Genomic DNA, 19,802 nt, shown 5'->3' with positions numbered 1-19,802 from the left:
AAACTATTAAATATTCACAACAAACTACTCTCTGATCATTAAAAGAAGTAGGAATTGTCTGCAGAAATTTGGTAAATAATATACAGTTAAATTACAGTTGGTTCATGTTTTATCACAAACGAAGAATGAAATAAGAGAAAAAATCCCAAGTCCAAATATGCAAACAAACCATCAAGATTAATTTTCTCAATTTTGATTAAAGACACCGAGGTACAAAAAAGCTCATCAATGACTGTACCCAAAGCATGTTATCTTAAATGCAGAAAATTACTAAGTGCATTTTATTCTCACAAACTGATGTCTTCTACACAGTTCTCATATGATGAATTCATATGATGATTTCATGTTGGTTTTGGTGGGATTTTTTTAAGGTCTTATGTTCTTATGGCATGAGGTTCAAACAAACTTTTTACTTTAATATTTTGTTAGTTGTTATCCCAAAAAGGTGCTTACTTACCACTGCAAAATACCAATGTTAGCCACACAGTGATGTGCGAGCAATTTACTTCTTTTACAGTAAGAAAGTTCAGAGCACCTTTATTAAAACAGAGCTGAGATATGGGTACCTTGTTCAGTAATCTCTGTCACAGCACATGCAGGTCTACATTCAGAAAATGAATAATGATCTATGTTCACTGGTAGAAAGACCTTCATAGCAAATCAGAACAGACCCCATTGTGCCACTTAAAAAACAACCAACCAAACAAACAAACAAAAAAAAACAACACAAAAAAACAGGAAAATATCAGAAGCATAGCCTTTTGGCAGCATAGCCAGAGAAATGTGAGATTGGCCCTTAAGGGAATTCTTATTCTCAAGTGTATGTAAATGTATTCATCAATGCAAAGAAATGCATACTGTGTTATATACACAATACATTAATAAGTAGCCATGCATTAAAAAATAATGAGATTTTCTACGAAACAACATCCTGTGGTGTTTAGGGTCATAAAAAAGACAGTAAAAGAAGGTGGGGGGAAGATTAGGTGGAAAATCAGATTATAATACTGAAACCCCATCCTATATGTAAGATACAATAAATATTTCATTGGCTAACTGTAAACAAAAGAACAAGTGCAGTAAAATGTAATTAAAAATGTAAAAGTGTGGGGAGTGATTCATTTTGCCACAGTGATATTAATATTAGAAATGGTATGTAAATAGATATCAAGGTTCTGCTGCAGAAACAGTGGAAAATGGCTGTTCATGTTCTATAATGAACTTTCATCTTTTTCTCTTTCATTTTAAGTGCTTTCAATGATTTATGAATAACGATGCTCTTAGCCGTTGGAAAGATCTAGCAAAGCTTCAAATTCTGGTAGTTCCTAACAGATATTACTTACAGTTTTTATGATTTTTTTAAGCCTGGTCAATAGGTTTAACACAGAGTATTTTGGCAGAAATATAGATTGTTTCACACTTCTGGCTTGTCCTGTAAAGAGCATGAGGCTTCCTTGTGGTTTGTGAGACACAGGCCACGATATGAGAAGACAGAGAGGTGTTCTGGCTCAGCAGCAGCTGGCACTCCACAGGCACAACAACTTTTAACATGTGAAGCATGCTGCCACCACATGCACAGCTTTTCTACTTTCATTTCATCATGCTCGGGTCTATCGAACATTTTTCTAGCGAAGAATCCTCTCCATGTAGCTTTTGCCTTTGAAACACGTGGTACTACTAGTGAGACCAAGCTCTGGTTTTGCATCTGGGCTGGCATTGTTGCTGCTACAAAGTACCCCAGGCCTTTCCTGACAATTAATGACAAGCTGGCTTAATGAGTTAGAGAATATCATAGGAAATTGCGGCTCATGGCAAAATAATCGCATTTCTGCCAGCCCAAGTGTCAGGTTGTAAGTTCCACTTGTCCATGGCTTTGGGATTAGATAATGCTGCAGAAATTCAGCGCTTGATCCCTGTTTTTTGAGATGGTGCAACACAGATCCAGCAGATGGGACCTGATGGCAACAAACAAGTGTTACCTGTCTGTTTAGACCTTATAGTTAGACATTATAGTTATACAAATACTGGAAAGGATTCATAATTCCTATGACTGTGCACATTAGATTTAAGTTAAAAACATATCACAAATAAAGCCTTAAGTATAGAAATGCAATTTCAGTATAACCACCACTGCTGATAACACAGGCAATTTAATAGATCAAATTCCTTCTTCTTCCAATAACTTCTTATCCTTTCAGTTCCAACTCATTTTCAAACACCCAAGGGAAAAAAAGACTACACAGCATGACATGGAAGGCTACAAATCTGGGCTATTTTAGAACAAAGTAAGGTGAGAGGAACAGTACATTTTCTATGAAAACGTAGTTTCACTGAAATCAAAGTGCTGGAAGGGAAAAGTGTCAATGGGAAACAGCTGAACTAAATAAGCTTTCTCACTTCATTATCTAATTCTTTGACATTACTGAAATGAAATAACTCAACATGACAAATATGCATTCTATTGATTCCTGATTGAATTGTTTTAAATTTTGTATTCCATAAGAGGGAACATACTAACTTTTCTTCCAAATCATCTTATTTTGCTGTTCTAAATTTCTTCTTCCAGCTACTCTTTCCTTCTTTCAAAACATTTGTGAATTTTCTGCTCTACCGTCTTTCTTGATACTATGTGCAAGTTAGTTGTATATTGCAGTTACCTCCTCAATCCGGAGATAAGCAGAGCCAACCATGATGATATAATTCTTCTAGCTGTTTTTAGGAAAGAATACAGAGTTTGACCCTCAGACTTCAATACATTTACTAGAACTCCCTGGAACTCAAATGCAGAAACTTTTCAAGTTTAATAAGGCTGTACATGAAGGTCATGGGTCACACCAACAGGTCACATAATGGGACCAGGGCTCTGACTGTCTGTGCTGGTTTTGGCTGGGATAGAGTTAATTTTCTTCATAGAAGTTAGAATGGGACTATGTTTTGGATTTGTGCTGAAAATAGTGTTGGTAATACAGGGGTGTTTTTGTTACCACTGAGCAGCGCTTACACAGAGTCAAGGCCTTTTCTGCTCCTCACACCACCCCACCAGTGAGGAGGCTGGGGGTGCACAAGAAGCTGGGAGGGGACACAGCTGGGACAGCTGACCCCAACTGACCAAAGGGATATCCCACACCATATGATGTCATGCTCAGCATATAAAGCTGGGGGAAGAAGAAGGAAGGGAGGGACATGTTTGGAGTGATGGCGTTTGTCTTCCCAAGTAAGCATTACACGTGATGGAGCCCTGCTTTCCTGGAGATGGCTGAGCACCTGCCTGCCCATGGGAAGCAGTGAATGAATTCCTTGTTTTGCTTTGCTTGCGTGTGTGGCTTTTGCTTTACCTATTAAACTGTCTTTATCTCAACCCATGAGTTTTCTCACTTTTACTTTTTCGATTCTCTCCCAGATAACAACAGGGGGGAGTAAGTGAGAGGCTGTGTGGTGCTTAGTTTCCAGGTGGGATTAAACCACGACACAGTCCTAATAAAAAAAGTGTATTCTGTTCTGGTTGGGTAAGAAAAGACTGAAGTTTCAAACTCTTCAAAAGAGGCTGATTACCAGGAGTCACTTTAACATTTTCTCTAAAGAACTGGGAACAGCTTATTGGTTTAAATAACGGTACAGGCTTCACAGCAGAAGTTGGTGGACAAGAAAATATCTATTAAAAAGAACTTTTTTGGTGGTTTTGGTACTTTTAGTATGAAATTAATAGTTGTTCTGAAGTTTTAAAAATCAGGAAGAAAAGAGCAAGAGCAGAAGGGCGGAAGGGTGGAAGGAAAGGCAGATGGGCAGAGGGAAGGAAGCCAGGAAGGGGAAGGAAGGCAGGAAGGCAGGCAGGCAGGCAGGCAGGCAGGCAGGCAGGCAGGCAGGCAGGAAGGAAGGAAGGAAGGAAGGAAGGAAGGAAGGAAGGAAGGAAAGAAGGAAGGAGGAAGCACTTCTAATTTATAAAGTCCAATTGTAAGTTTCTAGACATATATGCATATTCATAGCAACTCTTTAAAGACAACATGATAATGCAAATAGTTTTAAATATTACTAATCCATGAGATATATGCACCTGATATGTATTAGCCAATAGAGGGTCTGTTCATGAGTACTAGCATGAGATAGTATGCATAACTAATATGGACAGTTTGCAAAAACTTGATAGATATTGTGCAAAATCTGATATTACAAATTGTTTATCAGTACACGTTTCGTTGCTGAAGAAAGCGGAAGACACCAGAATATTTTTCAGGAAGAAGATAAATTTCTTAGAATAAGCTCAATGCCCGGTAAAGTTTACTAGCTTGTTTCAGTTGTACCACCTAAGGTACTGATCAGCCAAATGATTGCTCCAAGGAAAAACTCAGTGAAATCACTTTCTTCCATGTGTGTTTTAATATTATAGTGCTTTATCACTTTCCAGGAGGTGCATTCCAGGGCACTGAGCTCAGCACTATCTGTGAGGGTCATTCTTCCTCTTGTTCTCTTGCCATGACAAAATAATGCATTCAGTGTGGTATTTTGGTTTGGTAAGATTCTTGTTCTTATTGTTTTGTTTTCAATATGTACTTGCTGCTATATGTTTAGATTAGAAAAAGTGAGAACTAACACAAGTTCCTGGCATTTGTTGAGACTGATGATAATACTCAGCCTTGTGGACCTCAAACCCAATGTCAAGGGTCAGCCCCCAAGACAGTTCTAAGGTGTCAGCCATTGTATTCCTCCCATGCTCTAGGTCACTTTTTTCAGATTCGTAGGGCTGAGGCAATTGAATGTCTTTGAAGAAAAAACACAATCTCAAATGTAACTATTTTTTTTTTAAGTTAGAAGCAATGAAAGTTTGGTTTCCAGCATTTGAACTTAACAGTATTGAGGAGATGCTCAAAATCACAAAAGATAACATTCGTAAATATGAGTATTTAACTCCCCTGCAATTCTTTTTATTTTATCCTCCCACAACACCACCTACCCAAAATTGCAAAAGATTTAGCTGTTTTCCCAAAGCCTACCTCCATGCAGAAAAGAGAATGTTATTCTAAATATCTAGATTGACATGTAGGCCAGCTGAAGGAAGACTTTTTATGAGGAAAGATTATGCTTAGTTATTTCAATGTAATTGCAAAATAAATGGCCAGTAGTTAAAATAGTAAATTTACAATTGCATTTTGAGTTTGTTATTGCTTCATCTCACTCCTACCACTACCAAGGCAAATCTGTTGGATGTCACTAATGATACTATGTTGTGCTAATATGAAAAGAATTGGTTAGTATGTTAAGATTGTATTACATAACAAATATCTCCCTAGAGCAGAAAGTCAACATTAAAAATGCTATAGTGTAAACCAGATGTTTTGATATTATATTTCAGAGAAAGCATTTCGGAGGGGGGGAAAGAAGAAAGAAAGGTCATTTATTATATATTTACATTAAATTAGACAGAAAGGAAAAGCAAATAGAGAAAATCTCTGCCAAAGAAAAAAAAGTCTTCCAAGTGCAATTCATTCAGTCTCTTTATTTATCAGATAGGCATTTTGATTTGGTCCATGGCATGGCAATGTATTTCAGACTCTTGCCCAGTCATGTTGTGGTGCTCTTGTCCAATTTGCAGTATCTTCAGAATCTAATCTGTGCTACTGTTCTGCTTCTTAAGAGATTTTGTATATCTGCAGTATTTAAAAAGATATCAAACTTTCTCATTTGTAGAGTTTAATATGGCAGAAAGAAATTGATAACTCTCTATTGAAGAACAAATACAATTATAAAGAACAGAAACATCGAATGTTTGATCTTTCATATATTCCTGGAATGACCTTTTTTATGCTTGAAATGCTCACGCACGTGTATAACTTTGTCCTTGTAGAGTCTGAGCTCAGGTTTACTTGCAAGGTTGCAGTAATGAGCAGCCATAAGTATTTACAGCATCAGAGCTTAGTGATAAGTGGCTGAATTGCTAAGAAATGTCATTTTATTGTCTTTAAAGAGTTCTTCTAGTTCACTCTACAAGAAACTTTCCATTTTTTCAAAGGAGACATAGGGTTTTCTTCCCTGAGAACTTATCAAACAAGGCATTCCTCAGCTACCACCCTCCATCAGGATGGAAAAAAGGCAAATTCTGAAGTTACCCCAGTCTGACAGAGCCTCCAGACAGTTCCGTTTCTTTAAAGGGAGAAGAGGTGAAGTAATTAATTATTTCTGTACTTAAGTCAGTTGAAAATCAAATTTCATATATGGACACATTTTATCATTTCTAGCACATCCTGTTTGACAATGGACTAAGATATCTGTCCTAGCTGGGGCTTCTCAAGTGCCTGAATTGTGTACTTCTTATGAGTGAAAAGATATTTGAAAGCAGCAGTGCCCTGGTAGCCATTCTCCTTGAAATTCCTCATAATTATTTCTACTGCGATATTCTGCAATGCTGCAATTCCTTGTAATTTCTACTGCAATATGCAGTATGCAACTGAGGTCATTGTTCCTGCACAACTTTTTATTTTATATGAGTATATTCTGGAATTATGCTATTAAGTATGTAATTCCATGGCTTATAAAGCCAAAAAAAACCCCAAGATGGTGGCCAAGCTACCCAATCACTTTGAACTGAATTCAACAGGCAAAATTTCCGCAAAGTAGATAAGTCATGGAGGAATAGAGTTCAAAACTGTTAAATCTGGACCAGTGTCATGGATGCAGAGCAAGTCTTGGAAATTGAAAGACATGGAAATGAAGTTTGCTTAGATAGAAATCTTTATTTCAAAGCTGACCTATCCCTGAAGGGAGAGATTTTCAAAAATGTCACAAAAGCATGTATGTTTGGGAGCACAGAAAACAAGACATTAATGAAGCTGGCAGTATTAAAAGAAAAAAAATTGTGAATCCTGTAGAAACAGCATTTGGATAGCTTTGCTGGACAGGTTCTGCCCTGAAATATAGCATGAAAGAAGCATCACCGAGCTTATTTTATTAAAAGTAGACAATTTAAAGAGGTGCCTGAAGCTTATGATAATTTTCACTATAATCATAATTGATCTGATATCCTTATGTCCTGATATGCTTTTAGCTCTGCAGCCTTTGCCTCAGTAGGCTGGAAATGTGAAAAGTCCCATACTTGAAACAATGCAATAAATTCACTACCTTTGCCCTTTACTGTGCTTTGCCATTTGATTATCTGGCATTCTTTGACTCTCCTGTACAGGTCCAACAACTTTGGGGAAGGAGGAGGAATGCCTACCGGAATGCCTCATCAGTCACAGTACTGAGTATATAAAAGGTTAAAGTAGAACAACATTCAACTGTCTTCCATGGGCAAGGGTAGCTATTCAAACTTTCATGTTTTGTTCTTGTGACAGAGTCTGCAAGGAGAACATAAAATGCCACAACGTGACTCCATTCTCATGACAGCAGCTGTAACAAAAACGTGAAATAACACAAACAACCCATTCTAGACTTGCAATTTTTAGACGGTAATCACTTCACCCTTTTTGGATTCTGTAGTCGAGAGCTGTCTGCCTGTTCTCTTAAAAAGAAAGAATTCATGCCCTATCCTTAAAACAAAACAATCACACTTAAGTCCATTCTCTCAGGTTATGTGGTTTCATCAAATCTCGTCTATGAAAGATGACTGTCTTCTAAGAGAAAAAGGTACAGTGCAAGTCTTTCAATTTACATTTTTCTTGACCTACCTTGCACATAACTAAAATAACATTAATTGTCCAAAAAAGAAAGAAACAAAATTTACAATTCACATTATCAGTTACCATTACTTATTGAGTCAGTATTGTTATGGAGAAGACTAGGAATTGCTAATTTTTCAAGTACTGTTATCCAGTATATAATAAAATGATACTTTTAATGGCAAAGGAAAACATTTCAAATAAAAAAAAATGCAATGCTCAGTTAAGCCACTAAGCTTCTTCTGTGCCTTTGAAATCTTTTAAGAGAGACCTTCAGTCTTTATGCTAAAGGTTCACTCAGCTTTAGCTCCGGACAGTACATGTCTCTTACACTTATATCCATATTCAGTAATGGTATCCATACATTCCCAGTAGTGCATTAAGCAATGTGCCTAACACTTGTAAAAGTGAATTCATCTCTCTCTTGTATTCTTCTGTGTAACAGAGTGTTTTACTGATGGGTTTTAGAGACCATGTTTTAGCAAGAGACAGGGACTTTATTAGTCTGTTGTTAGCAATACTCAAATTTTCATAAGTTCATTTTAAGGTTTGAAAGCAAAACAGAGAATTTAACTTAATCTCCATATTCAAAAAGTCCATCTTCATCAATCTATTGCATAACATCCAGTCAAAGATATAAAATGTTACCAAATCAGGCTTATTCTGTATTATAAAGACGGTGATGCCTGCTCATACTTTGTGGGGGATAACTGATTGTAGGAAGTGCAAAGCAATGGATGACTACACCATAGGCAACCTAGTTATAAGGGTATGCTACCACAGGGAGCAGCACTTAGGAGACAAGGAAAAGCATACTTTCAAGGCTTCTTGAAGATCCATTAGGATGACATGATAAAGAAAAAAAAAAAAACCAAAACCAAAACCAGAGCTGAAATGGAACTGAGTGATGTCTAGATCAGATAAATCAGGGCAATATTTATCAGGTTTGGTTGGATAACAGGAATAAGATGTAGCCTTGAGAAAAGAACTCTTAAAGTTGCAGTAAACAAAAGGACTGTAAATGAAGGAACATATGGCCTGAAGTAATTTTCTCAGTATTATTTACAAGTCATTATTTGTCTTAATAGACCTAAATTTTTGTCTGTATATGAATTCAAGCAGGCAAATACAATCACATACTTTCTGATATTAGTAGAAAAGGAAGAAAGGGAAAGCAGTTGGAGATATCAAATCAGCAAGCATTTTTGAGATTAATATTATGCAGAGGAACCTAATTCATTTGCCTGTAACACATAAAAGCAGCTACATTATGGATACACTGAGGGACACTGATTGACCTCTTTGACATGCTTTTTGAGACCCACTGATGACAAACAAAATCTATTTGTGAACCCTTTACTACAGAATTTTCTACCCTTCCTGCTTCAGTACTGCTGGGGAAAAACTTTTCTTTGATTGACAACATTTATTTCACTCTCTGGTGTATTTGAAACCAGTCTTACCTCATGGCTTTATGTAGAGTTCAGTCAAGGAAATAAGTCTGCCCAATAAGATAAATATACATAAAGTATACCCAGGATGACCTGTCTTCAGAGCAGCCATATATTTATAAACATTAAGTGTTTTGCTCAAACTGGATTGTTCTGTTGAAATACTGAGCTTTAAAATATAGCTCAAGAAATGTGTAGAGTACTTTTGAAGTTACGGCTTTTATTCATTTCTAACATTCAAAATCAAAGTTTTAAAATTAATTCATTTTTACAAAAATGAAACTGATTTGGATAGTATTTTTATTCAAAATATGCTTTATTTATGAAAGAAGAAAGAATCTACAGAAAGGCATATATTACCTGTGTTCTCACTGATACAACAACAATTTTTCAGAAATCAATACAATATGTGGGACGTATAAATATAATAAAATCATTGTGACACAAAATGTCGGCAAATGTACAAAATAAGCAAAGATGTATTGCTAAATTATTCATGGATCCACAGACTTTAAGGCCAGAAGGTCAATTGTACCAGTAGCTTGACCTCGTATGTAACATGAGCAATCAAATTTCATACTTTCACCAAAGTGAACTCAAAAGCTTGCGTTTGCTAAAGCATTCCTTTCAGAAAGACATCTAGTTTTGATTTATAATCACTTCAGAAGTGGAAGAACTTAAAATTTTCCTTCATAGCTTGTTCTGATATTTAGCTATCCTTGCTGTTAAAAATGAGTACCAAATTTTTTATTTGAATTTGAGTATCTTTAAGAACTACCAGTTGGTTCTTGTTACACTGGTTCTTTTCTGGCCCAGATTGAAGAGCCTTTAGTACCAGCTATTTTTCCTCATGTAGGTACTTACACACGATAATCAAATCACTTCTTGGTCTTCTTTCTGATAATCTAAGCAAGCTGAACTTCATAAATATTATATTGCAACACATTATTTTCAACTCGCAATCATTTTAGAATATCCTCCTGGCAGTTATAGGAACCTTACGTATCACTGGGTAAAAATTTCTGAGCTATTTTACTTCAAATAGGTGAAATAGGATTTGGACAATTCAATCTGTTGACTTAGGACAATTTCAACTATGCAATCTAAAACAGGATAAGAAGGTGTCGTGTTGAATACATTGACCCAGAATTACATGCCTATTCTGAAAAATATTCTGCATGTATGTTATTACAATGTTAAATTTCAGAAGTCAAACAGGTAAGTCAGAAAATGAAATTACCACCTTTATTTAGACCTTTAAAGACAATAAAATTCACAGTGTGACAAAGGAAGAAACGACAGCTGACTGCACGAGTTAACAGGTAACCAATAAATGCTAGCTGTTTTATGTTATCTTCTCATTCCATGATGAATTTTCAGACAACGCAATAAGTCCAAACAGTTCTAATTCAGGATCATTTGCATATGTCTGTTCCAGGACTAGTAAAACAGGCATTCTGTTGCATATTCTTGTCAGACAGATTTTTTTGTGAGCTTTTGGGAACAAACGGCTTTCAGGGAAGTACAGTAACTTGAAGTGGCTTAGCAAGCTCCAAAACTGATGCTTGATTAATAAAAGCATTGTCCTCACTTGTTGATGGCTACTGTGCTTCCTTACTGAGTCTCACACAAGTCAGCCAGAGGAAAAGAGGCCTCTGAAGGCAGGGCACTACAGCTGTAAAGTAGTGAAGCACAACAAAACTGTCTTCTTTTGTTTTCTCTCTATTATTATTTTTCTCCTTAACAGTTTCCTCTTCATTAATGATAGAGATTGGAAATTTTCCCATCAATCATGGGGATGCCAGAGTAAAGTGCCTCACTGCCTAGTCAGCTAAAAGAACACTAACCAAAAAAGTTTTGCTGATGATGTAATTCTGATTCGAGAAGAATCACAATGGATCAAGAAAGATCTTATTTTTTAAAGCAGGAGGAGGTGTGCCAATAAACTTGTGAATCCTCTAAATAAGGTATTACTGACTTTACACCTGCAATTCCATGACAGATGTGTAAGAGTTTTGAACAAGGAAAATTTCCAAACAAAGTGGAGGGGAAAAATTACAAATTAATTGTCCACCATCCACTCACTAGAAGCAAATTATTTCAATTCACAAACACAAGCCATGTCTTTCAGTGGTTAATCTACATTCTTGCTTTTTTGCTCCTATTTTCTCTCACAGGATTACTGAACCATAAGCTATTCTTGATACTGAGCTTATAACAGTCTAAGAACTGGATAATTTTCCCAGTGTGTAGGAACATGGGACTGGGATGAAGAAAGATGAGGATCATTCAGTCATATACCCGGAAATATATCCAGCCATATCATTTTGTCTTAAAATGTAGTTGCTTGCCCCCAAAACTGATTCCTCCAATAGACTTTCAATTGATTTTGAACATACATTCATTCTTGAGTATTTTCGTGTTTATTCTTATGCCCGATCTATCCCTTAGTTAAAATACCTCTTCCTGTATTGAAAAAAACTTGACTTTTCTGTAGGGCTTCATAAAGTTAAAATTATTAGGTTAACACCTTTGTGCATGTCTGCACAGTGACTGTTGGATTTCTTTTTTGGATTGTTTTAAGAGAAATTTGTTAATAAAATATTGTAATTTTAATTTCTGCTAAAACAGTACATAGAGTACTCAAAGCCCCACAGTTCTAACTGGGCAGTACACACAAAGAAAAAAACAGCTTTTATTAAAATGTTTTAACGACTGCTTCAGCAATTTTACAAGGCCTGTGTTAAAGTTGTTGATGCGATCGTAGCAGAGTTAAAGACCCCCTAGCTTCTACAATATACATTTTCTAGAAACTGTCTCATGCTATATATTATTTTTCTTATACCACTAAATGTACAGTTGCACTGCTTTTTAGCTTTAACGCTACTTGAATAGTCTGTATATATAACGTAGCGTGTTGGTAATTTATAATAATACAGGATACCTTGGCTCTGGCACAACATATATATTACAGTGTTTAAAATTAATCCATTACATATTTCTATATGCTTGGGACATATATCTACTTCTATACAGCTAAGGCATCTGAGTTTCCCTTCCCCTGCCAGGAGATGAAACATAACCACCAAATTCTGCTCTGAGTTATATCTATGAAAATCCATTAGTTTCAATGAACATGCATATGTCAGAGCAGAACTTAACCTAATGGGCTACCTTCTACTTACATTTACTGTCATTTTCCCAATTTTTAAAAAATGAACAAAGTCAATAAAAGCCAGAGTTAAACAAAATGGATTAGGGAGATAATATCCATTCCCTCAATACAAACAATACACATTTTAGCAATGTTGATTAACTCCAAGAGGAAAGTATGCTACGCTACACAACCTATCCTAAAGGAAGAAAAAAGAATAATAAAAAAGACTGCTATGCCATGACCAACAAAGGCAGCTATTGCAACGGCACTGGTAAGAGGTGCTTTCCTCCTCTCTCACTAAACACAATCAACAGCAGGGGTTTCTGGATAATCTCTTGGTTTTAGAAAAACAGATTCTTAGTCCACTAATCTATGGTCATCGTTATTGGCAGAAAATTATTTCAGTCCCTACTTGAGCGGGGGAGGGAGAGATTACCAAGAAAATACCTCTGCATACAAGTCTTTTTCTTCTTTTTCTTAAACTGGTGATATTATGACATTTGAAGTAAATAACTTGTGTGTCTTTTAGCTGAAAAGTAACATTTCATGAGTGACATTGATACTTAGGTTCTTAAATCAATCTTTGGGGCTAGATATTAATAGTGTGGTACCTGGTGGTATTTACAAAGGGTCCCCCTTCTCATTGAAGTGAAGTATTTCAAGTGGCTTTTTTTAGAAGCAGTTGCACTTGATTAAGAGTTATCAGGGTGACCAGATCTGAAGTATTAGGTGGAAACTTGATTTCTTTTATAAGAAAAACATGGGGAACCATGGTGGTTATAGAGTTGCAAGGGTAATTGCTGAAAAGATAATCTATCTGGACAGAAAAGTGCCCAAAACACATATTAGGTGTAATATTCCTGTTCCTCTATTATCTGTTTCACAAATAATGAGTCACTGGAGCACACCTGATGTGGTCGACCTGCAGAACTCAGCAGGGGTAAGTCAGGTTTCATGAGATGTCTTTTTAGATCACATAGTGGGGGAAACAGTAAATAGCTCAGAGAGGAGAAATACAAGTAGAATTGTACGTGGACAACTAGACTCCCTGAAGACACTCAAAAGGCTGTCACAACCAGGTCTTTTTCCTGGCTAACACTGCAGTATATTATAACTTGTTACTGGCATGATTGTAATGTGTATTCTTCACAATAAACATTTTGTCCTGAGGTGGCACCCTAGACTCCAAGAAGCTAACTGAACACCAGAAAAAATACAACAGAGTGGTGAACTCAGTCAATGCAAAGAGTATTTACTACTGTATTTGATGATGTTGTCAAAATATTTCAGGACACAATAGTGCTTTCATCCAGTTAGTCTAGAAGTGAGAAAAAAACTTCTGAATATCTATAAGCTTATTAAATGAAATGGGAGTTCCTTATATTTGTATGAAGCATTTGAGGATTTACTAAGTATATCCTCAGTATATACACATATATAAATATATACTCTACCATTGTGGTTTAACCCCAGCCGTCAACTAAGCACCACACAGCCGCTTGCTCACTCCCCCACCCCTGGTGGGATGGGGGAGAGAATGGAAAATGTAAAAGTGAGAAAACTCATGGGTTGAGATAAAGACAGTTTAATAAGTAAAGCAAAAGCTGCGCACGCAAGTAAAGCAAAACAAGGAATTCATTCACTGCTTCCCATGGGCAGGCAGGTGTTCAGCCATCTCCAGGAAAGCAGGGCTCCATCACGCATAACCATTACTTGGGAAGACAAACGCCATCACTCCAAACATGTCCCCCCCTTCCTTCTTCTTCCCCCAGCTTTATGTGCTGAGCATGACGTCATATGGTGTGGAATATCCCTTTGGTCAGTTGGGGTCAGCTGTCCCAGCTGTGTCCCCTCCCAGGTTCTTGTGCACCCCCAGCCTCCTCGCTGGTGGGGTGGTGTGAGGAGCAGAAAAGGCCTTGACTCTGTGTAAGCACTGCTCAGCAGTAATGAGAACACCCCTGTATTACCAACACTGTTGTCAGCACAAATCCAAAACATAGCCCCGTACTAGCTACTATGAAGAAAATTAACCCTATCCCAGCCAAAGCCAGAACATCTACATATATAAATATATATATTCTCTTATATATAGTATATAGTTTACTTCATGTGTTGAGAAATAAGTGATAGTCTAACACTTTTGTTAGATCCCTATGAATCTCACAGAGACGTTAGTATTATTTTTCTAGAAAGTTATAATAGCCAAGAAAAACAGAACTATCCAGCAGATTTTTTTTAAAATAAATTTTCTCACAGAAGAAAGTAAAAATATCTAAATAAGTCTTAGCATTAATCTCTCCCAGAAAAGAGAACTACAAATCAAGCTACAAGCTGGAACAGGGTATGTAGAAGATGAACTGCTTTTCTCAGCACTGACCTTTACATTTAGGTCATAATTACTGCTATGATTTTGACAGGATACTTTCAAAGAATTTCATGGTAGAGGTCAGAATTCTTCACCATTAACACCCAAGGCTACCAGTTCATGTAGCTTTGACGTCAGCCAACAAATAGAGGAGATCCTAGTAGCAAAGCATACATTAGTAGTGGCATCAGTACTAACAGGTACAATTAAATAGCTATGGAAAAGTATAGCTCTAAATTTTTTTAGCAGGGAAAAAAATAGTTTGCACATGCACTTTGGTCTGAAATTAAACTCTACTGAGGTTGTCTTCCCTTATTTTTGGCATGTCATTCTGAAAGACATCCTTGTAACAAAAAAAAAATTATAGTGCTACTAGGCACCAGTAGACTTCTCAAAGCAATAATAGCACTGGAAAACAATCTCAGCGTTTAAGTATCTCATCAGAAATCACATTGGACTTCATCCTTATGAATAAATTGTCTTTAAAATGATAATCATGTTCAAAAAATTAATTGATATAAAGCATATCTGGCTTGGCTGTTTTCAAAGTACTCGACATAACCTGAGTAAGTTAGCACTGGAATAACAAAACATGCAGCCCATGCACAAAGGTCTCAAATTTCAGGAGGGGTTTCTCATAGCTACGTACCAACCCCCATCATCTCCCCCCTCCTCGTTTGATATTTTCTGAAAAAGCAAAACCTACTAGAAGAGATTTAAGAGCTAGAGTCCTTTGCCAAAGCTATAATTCTTTTTTCCCACAGGACTAAGATGGTGCTGCTACAAAAGGTGTTGATGAACACAGAGGTATCAGCACTTGTGTGTCAGTCTACAATACACAAAACCCATGACAGTTCCTCAAGAGTTCTTTCAAGTAATTTATGTCACAAATATCACCAGATGTTCCTCAAAACGACTGAGGGAAAAAACCTAGAAAAGGCACTTATGTATTTTCTGTGCACATAACCACATGAAAACAAAGTATGTAAAACAAGAAGTAGCATTCTAAGTTTAACTTAATTTTTATTTGACCATACATGAGAAACATCCTGGGAGAAACAGATTGTCCATGCGTGTTTTTTTTTCCAAAAAGGTCAAGTGGTCTTTGAACAGAAACAGTGCAGAAACAGTTTCACATGACTTTCAAGAAGCTTTGGTAAGTATTTTTTTCCCAGTTGATCTAAACAAGGTATGGCACCAGCATAAGGTCTGTTTTTCCCAAGAAGCTTTCAAGTAGCTTTTCATAGAAGGGCTGTGCAGAACATGAAACATTAGCAGTGCAAAAAGCCTCTGTTAAGTCAGTAAACTTCTTTTCTATGGAGTATTTGTTCTTCTCACAGAAAATAGCTCATTCACCATTTTTTGTAATTTAGTTGTCTTTTCTACTGTAGATTCAACTGCTTGCAGTCTCCACTTACGCCAGTATCTCTCACGATGTTTGTCACAGCTTGGTTTTTGTTCTAAATCAATGGTATCATTACTGCTGTACAAAATAAATAAATAAATAATAAAAAATAAAAACTAACATCACTTCCATGAAATGTCCCCTCTGGATACTTTTCACAGCATTTTCCCATCTTCCCTCATTCAAACATCATTGGCTGGTTTGCCTTCCACACATGCAAGTTTCCAACAGCTAAATTCCTACGTTACCAGCTGAGAAACCTGCTGATTTGATTTGTTATGAGCACATGGCACATATTCATTTGTATTGAATGCTAATTAAATATATTCTTATACACACTGGCAAGATTTCAGTTTTAAGTCAAAAGCACTGTGACTATCAGGGTAAGACTGTAGCTTTAGTTATAAACATGTCTCTATAAAATACATTGGATTTGTCCTTAACTCCTCAACTAATGTGTTAACAATTAACAATTATCCAATTAAATGTACTGATGTTTTTACCCAGACATGTCTTTTCTTTTAAGTATTCCGAATTCAGACTTCCAAATGTCAATTTCTTTTATTGACACAAATTTTAAAAATTCCAAATACAAGATGAAAAAAATCAAGGGGTATCAGCAGTGTTATACTTAATGCTACTTAATAATCTTGACACTGTGAATTACAACTTCCCAACCTTCCTGAGCTTCATCTAGTATCAGAACTGCTTTAGGAGGTGGTTTTACAGCTCTTTTGTACATCTCACTATGAAGCAGTGACTAGCAGTCTCCTCATCTCATATTATAAAGTACAGCAGCCCTACATTCCTCCATAACTGCTCCAAACCATTCACTCACCTAATAAATTACCTTGCCAAGCTTGCATCTCAGAGTGAGCTTCTAGGGACTTTGTATAGAGGTAACCTGTCTAATCAGTTGTACTTTGTCTATGAAAGCTCATTTTAGAAAGAATCTGAATGGGAACCTCTGCAGTGTTTATTTAGGCTCTTTATACTGTGAGGTACGAATATTGAACTTTTTATTTTTTGGACTGAACAGATAAGTGTTAATGTTCATGAATACCATGTAGGACAGTATCTCTACTTCCATGACACTAAAATATGAAGAAGTGTAAACCTGATATTGGTGTGCATCAGATTTGTTTCTTTTTTAGTATGATAGAAAGCCCAATTTGATATTACAGGGATCAAAGGATGGTATAAGAAAAAATTAGCAAGTCTGTTTCCCCCCTTTGTGAGGACATTTAAACCACAAGTCTTCAAACATTTCCTGATCCTTCTGAAAAGTTTTGTGGAAAATCAGCTTGATGCACACTCACTTTATTATATCATCTGCTATAGTCTAGCTCAAAATATCTTTCTAAATATTTAGTGGGACACATGATGTGGAAATCTTAATACAAAGCAGACCATGTACAAAGTACAGTCTCACACATAGCAGAAGGACTAAGAATTACTATTGTTCCTCTTTAAAAAGGAAAGACTAGTGAGACTTCTGTGTATACCTTCACAGCTGCACACAGCTTTGCAGTGTTTTGTTTCACTTTCATTGGTTAAGAGGGTTGAATTATTTTTATTTCTTGAGGCTTTCCTACTTCGTATGTAGGCTAGAATTTACTGCTGTACATCCACCAAAATGTTTCTCATTAGACATGTTAGATTGCTTCTTCTAAAGTGGAAGTTTTCATAATTTTCTTTGAAAAACCAGGTCTAAGCCTTCTGCATAGGTCGTCATTTGTGTTAGTCACACTTGCTAAAACTCAGTATCGTAGAATCACTTCTTTATCTTTCTTCCTGAGAGTTCTTTATTGGCAAGTCACAACAAACTGTAAAATTTGCTACATTTACCATGAACAGCTTGTGAAACATGTCAACTTTCTCTATAATTTTCACAGGGCTTTAATTATGAATCAATGTGATGTTATGAATAGGGGTATTCATAGCTAATGCTTTCAACATGCAGTAAGCAATATTTCTATTACTTAAACATTGCTCATATCCACAGGCACTTCATTCTGGATTACTTCTTTTGTGAATGCCCAGGCATATGCATTTTACTCAATCTAATGGTCAAGTTAAAAAGGAAATGATGCATTTTCCATGGAATTTTACATTGCAAATAAGGATGAGTTTTCTAACTGGAGAGTTGCAATTCTCCTGGGACTGTTTGTGACTGACACTATATTTTATCTGCACATTGAAACAACATACTTATCAAATGGAAAAGAAGAAGAAAAATTACAAGAGATTTGATCTTCTTTAGAGCCTCTAATAGTAAAATACACTGTATGATTAATGAACCTGTCAACTGTAATGGGAAGAATATGTAACAAGTAACTGTGCATTACTTGTTTGCGATTTTTATCTTTTATAAATGCAACCATGTGTAGGATGATAAGATTAACTCTTTGTGCTTTTAAGCGAAGATTATATGCAAGAATAATACAACCTCCACTGTTTCTTGTCTTTCTGTCAGTTGTCAGTCTTAAGAATTGGAATTTTCCCTAATTGCAAAATAACTATATTATTATTTCATTTGGCATATCTACACATCTACTGCTGGATAAATTATTCACAGGGTTGAAAGACAAAAAAGCCCACATAGCTCACCTGTCTCTTTACATTTAGTTCCTTATACCCTTTGTACCCTCCAGCTTTTCTGTGTCAAACAAAAGGGGTTTTATAATTTCTTCAGGATTTTTTCAGGGCCTACCAGAGGAGAACCCTGGGCACACACAGGAACCTGCCTGGCATTGAGGCAGCAGGGGATGAGGGATATATGTCCTACAGATCTATATCATCTTTGAGATGCCCTCTATGTCATTTTGTATCCTCATGTCCTATACTCTAGGAATAACATTGGGAAAAGCATCTTTCATGTCCCACTGACTCAAAACTTAAGGAATCCTAATGTTGTTCAAACTTCGTTGCAGTGGTAGGGCCTGGGCATAGGAGCCAAATCAGGGATTTCTGGCAGTTTTCTCACCAGCTATTGGGAGTGAAAAGGAAGGGCAGAGGTTTTTGTATCTAAAACTCAGAAACTTCATTGTATGACAGTAGCCAGATCTCTCTAAGGAGAACATTGAAAGTAAATGCTTATGAAATTTTCCTGTCCTCGGAACAATGTCCAGTGCCATTAAAATAAGAGAAAATTATTTATTGCTCTTAATTCTGTATTTATTTCTTGACATTCAACTGTCTCATTGCCTTTAATTGCCTTGGGTAACTTGTGCCACCAAAAGTAATACACACACATTCCACATGTACAGAAATTCTGAATTAGCAGTATGGGAAGTGTTTGCAGTTGGAATCAAATCTCAGTCTGTCACTTTGTTATTCACAAAAGAAAATTTTCTAATTATCTGATCAGAAAGAAAGAATTCAATAAGGCTTTAATGTACTTGAAAATGGGCACACAATGTATGAAAACAGACCATTTCCCTTTAGCATTTGAGACCTTGAAGTTTTAAGTTTTAAAATAAAGTTCTAAACTAACGTACATGGTGAAGTCAGATATGGGGATGGGGGAAAGCATTTCATGTGGTGTGGAAATTGGAAAATTGCCTATGATTAAATTGTATGTTAATATGAAAATAAACTTGTCACAATATACACCATTTGTTGCAATGCATTACTTATTGTAATGTCACTTCATCAAGTTAGCCTAGTAACATTAACAGTGCAGGCTACGACATCCATATTAACTATTTAAAACATTATTTAAAATCAGTCCTTATTTTTCACTGTCTTTACATTTTACTGGGGAAAAGAAAAG

The sequence above is a fragment of the Pygoscelis adeliae genome, unplaced genomic scaffold (genome assembly GCF_000699105.1).
Source record: "Pygoscelis adeliae isolate BGI_AS28 unplaced genomic scaffold, ASM69910v1 Scaffold98, whole genome shotgun sequence".
Classification (NCBI taxonomy): domain Eukaryota; kingdom Metazoa; phylum Chordata; class Aves; order Sphenisciformes; family Spheniscidae; genus Pygoscelis; species Pygoscelis adeliae.
Note: the sequence above shows the minus strand (reverse complement) of the source record.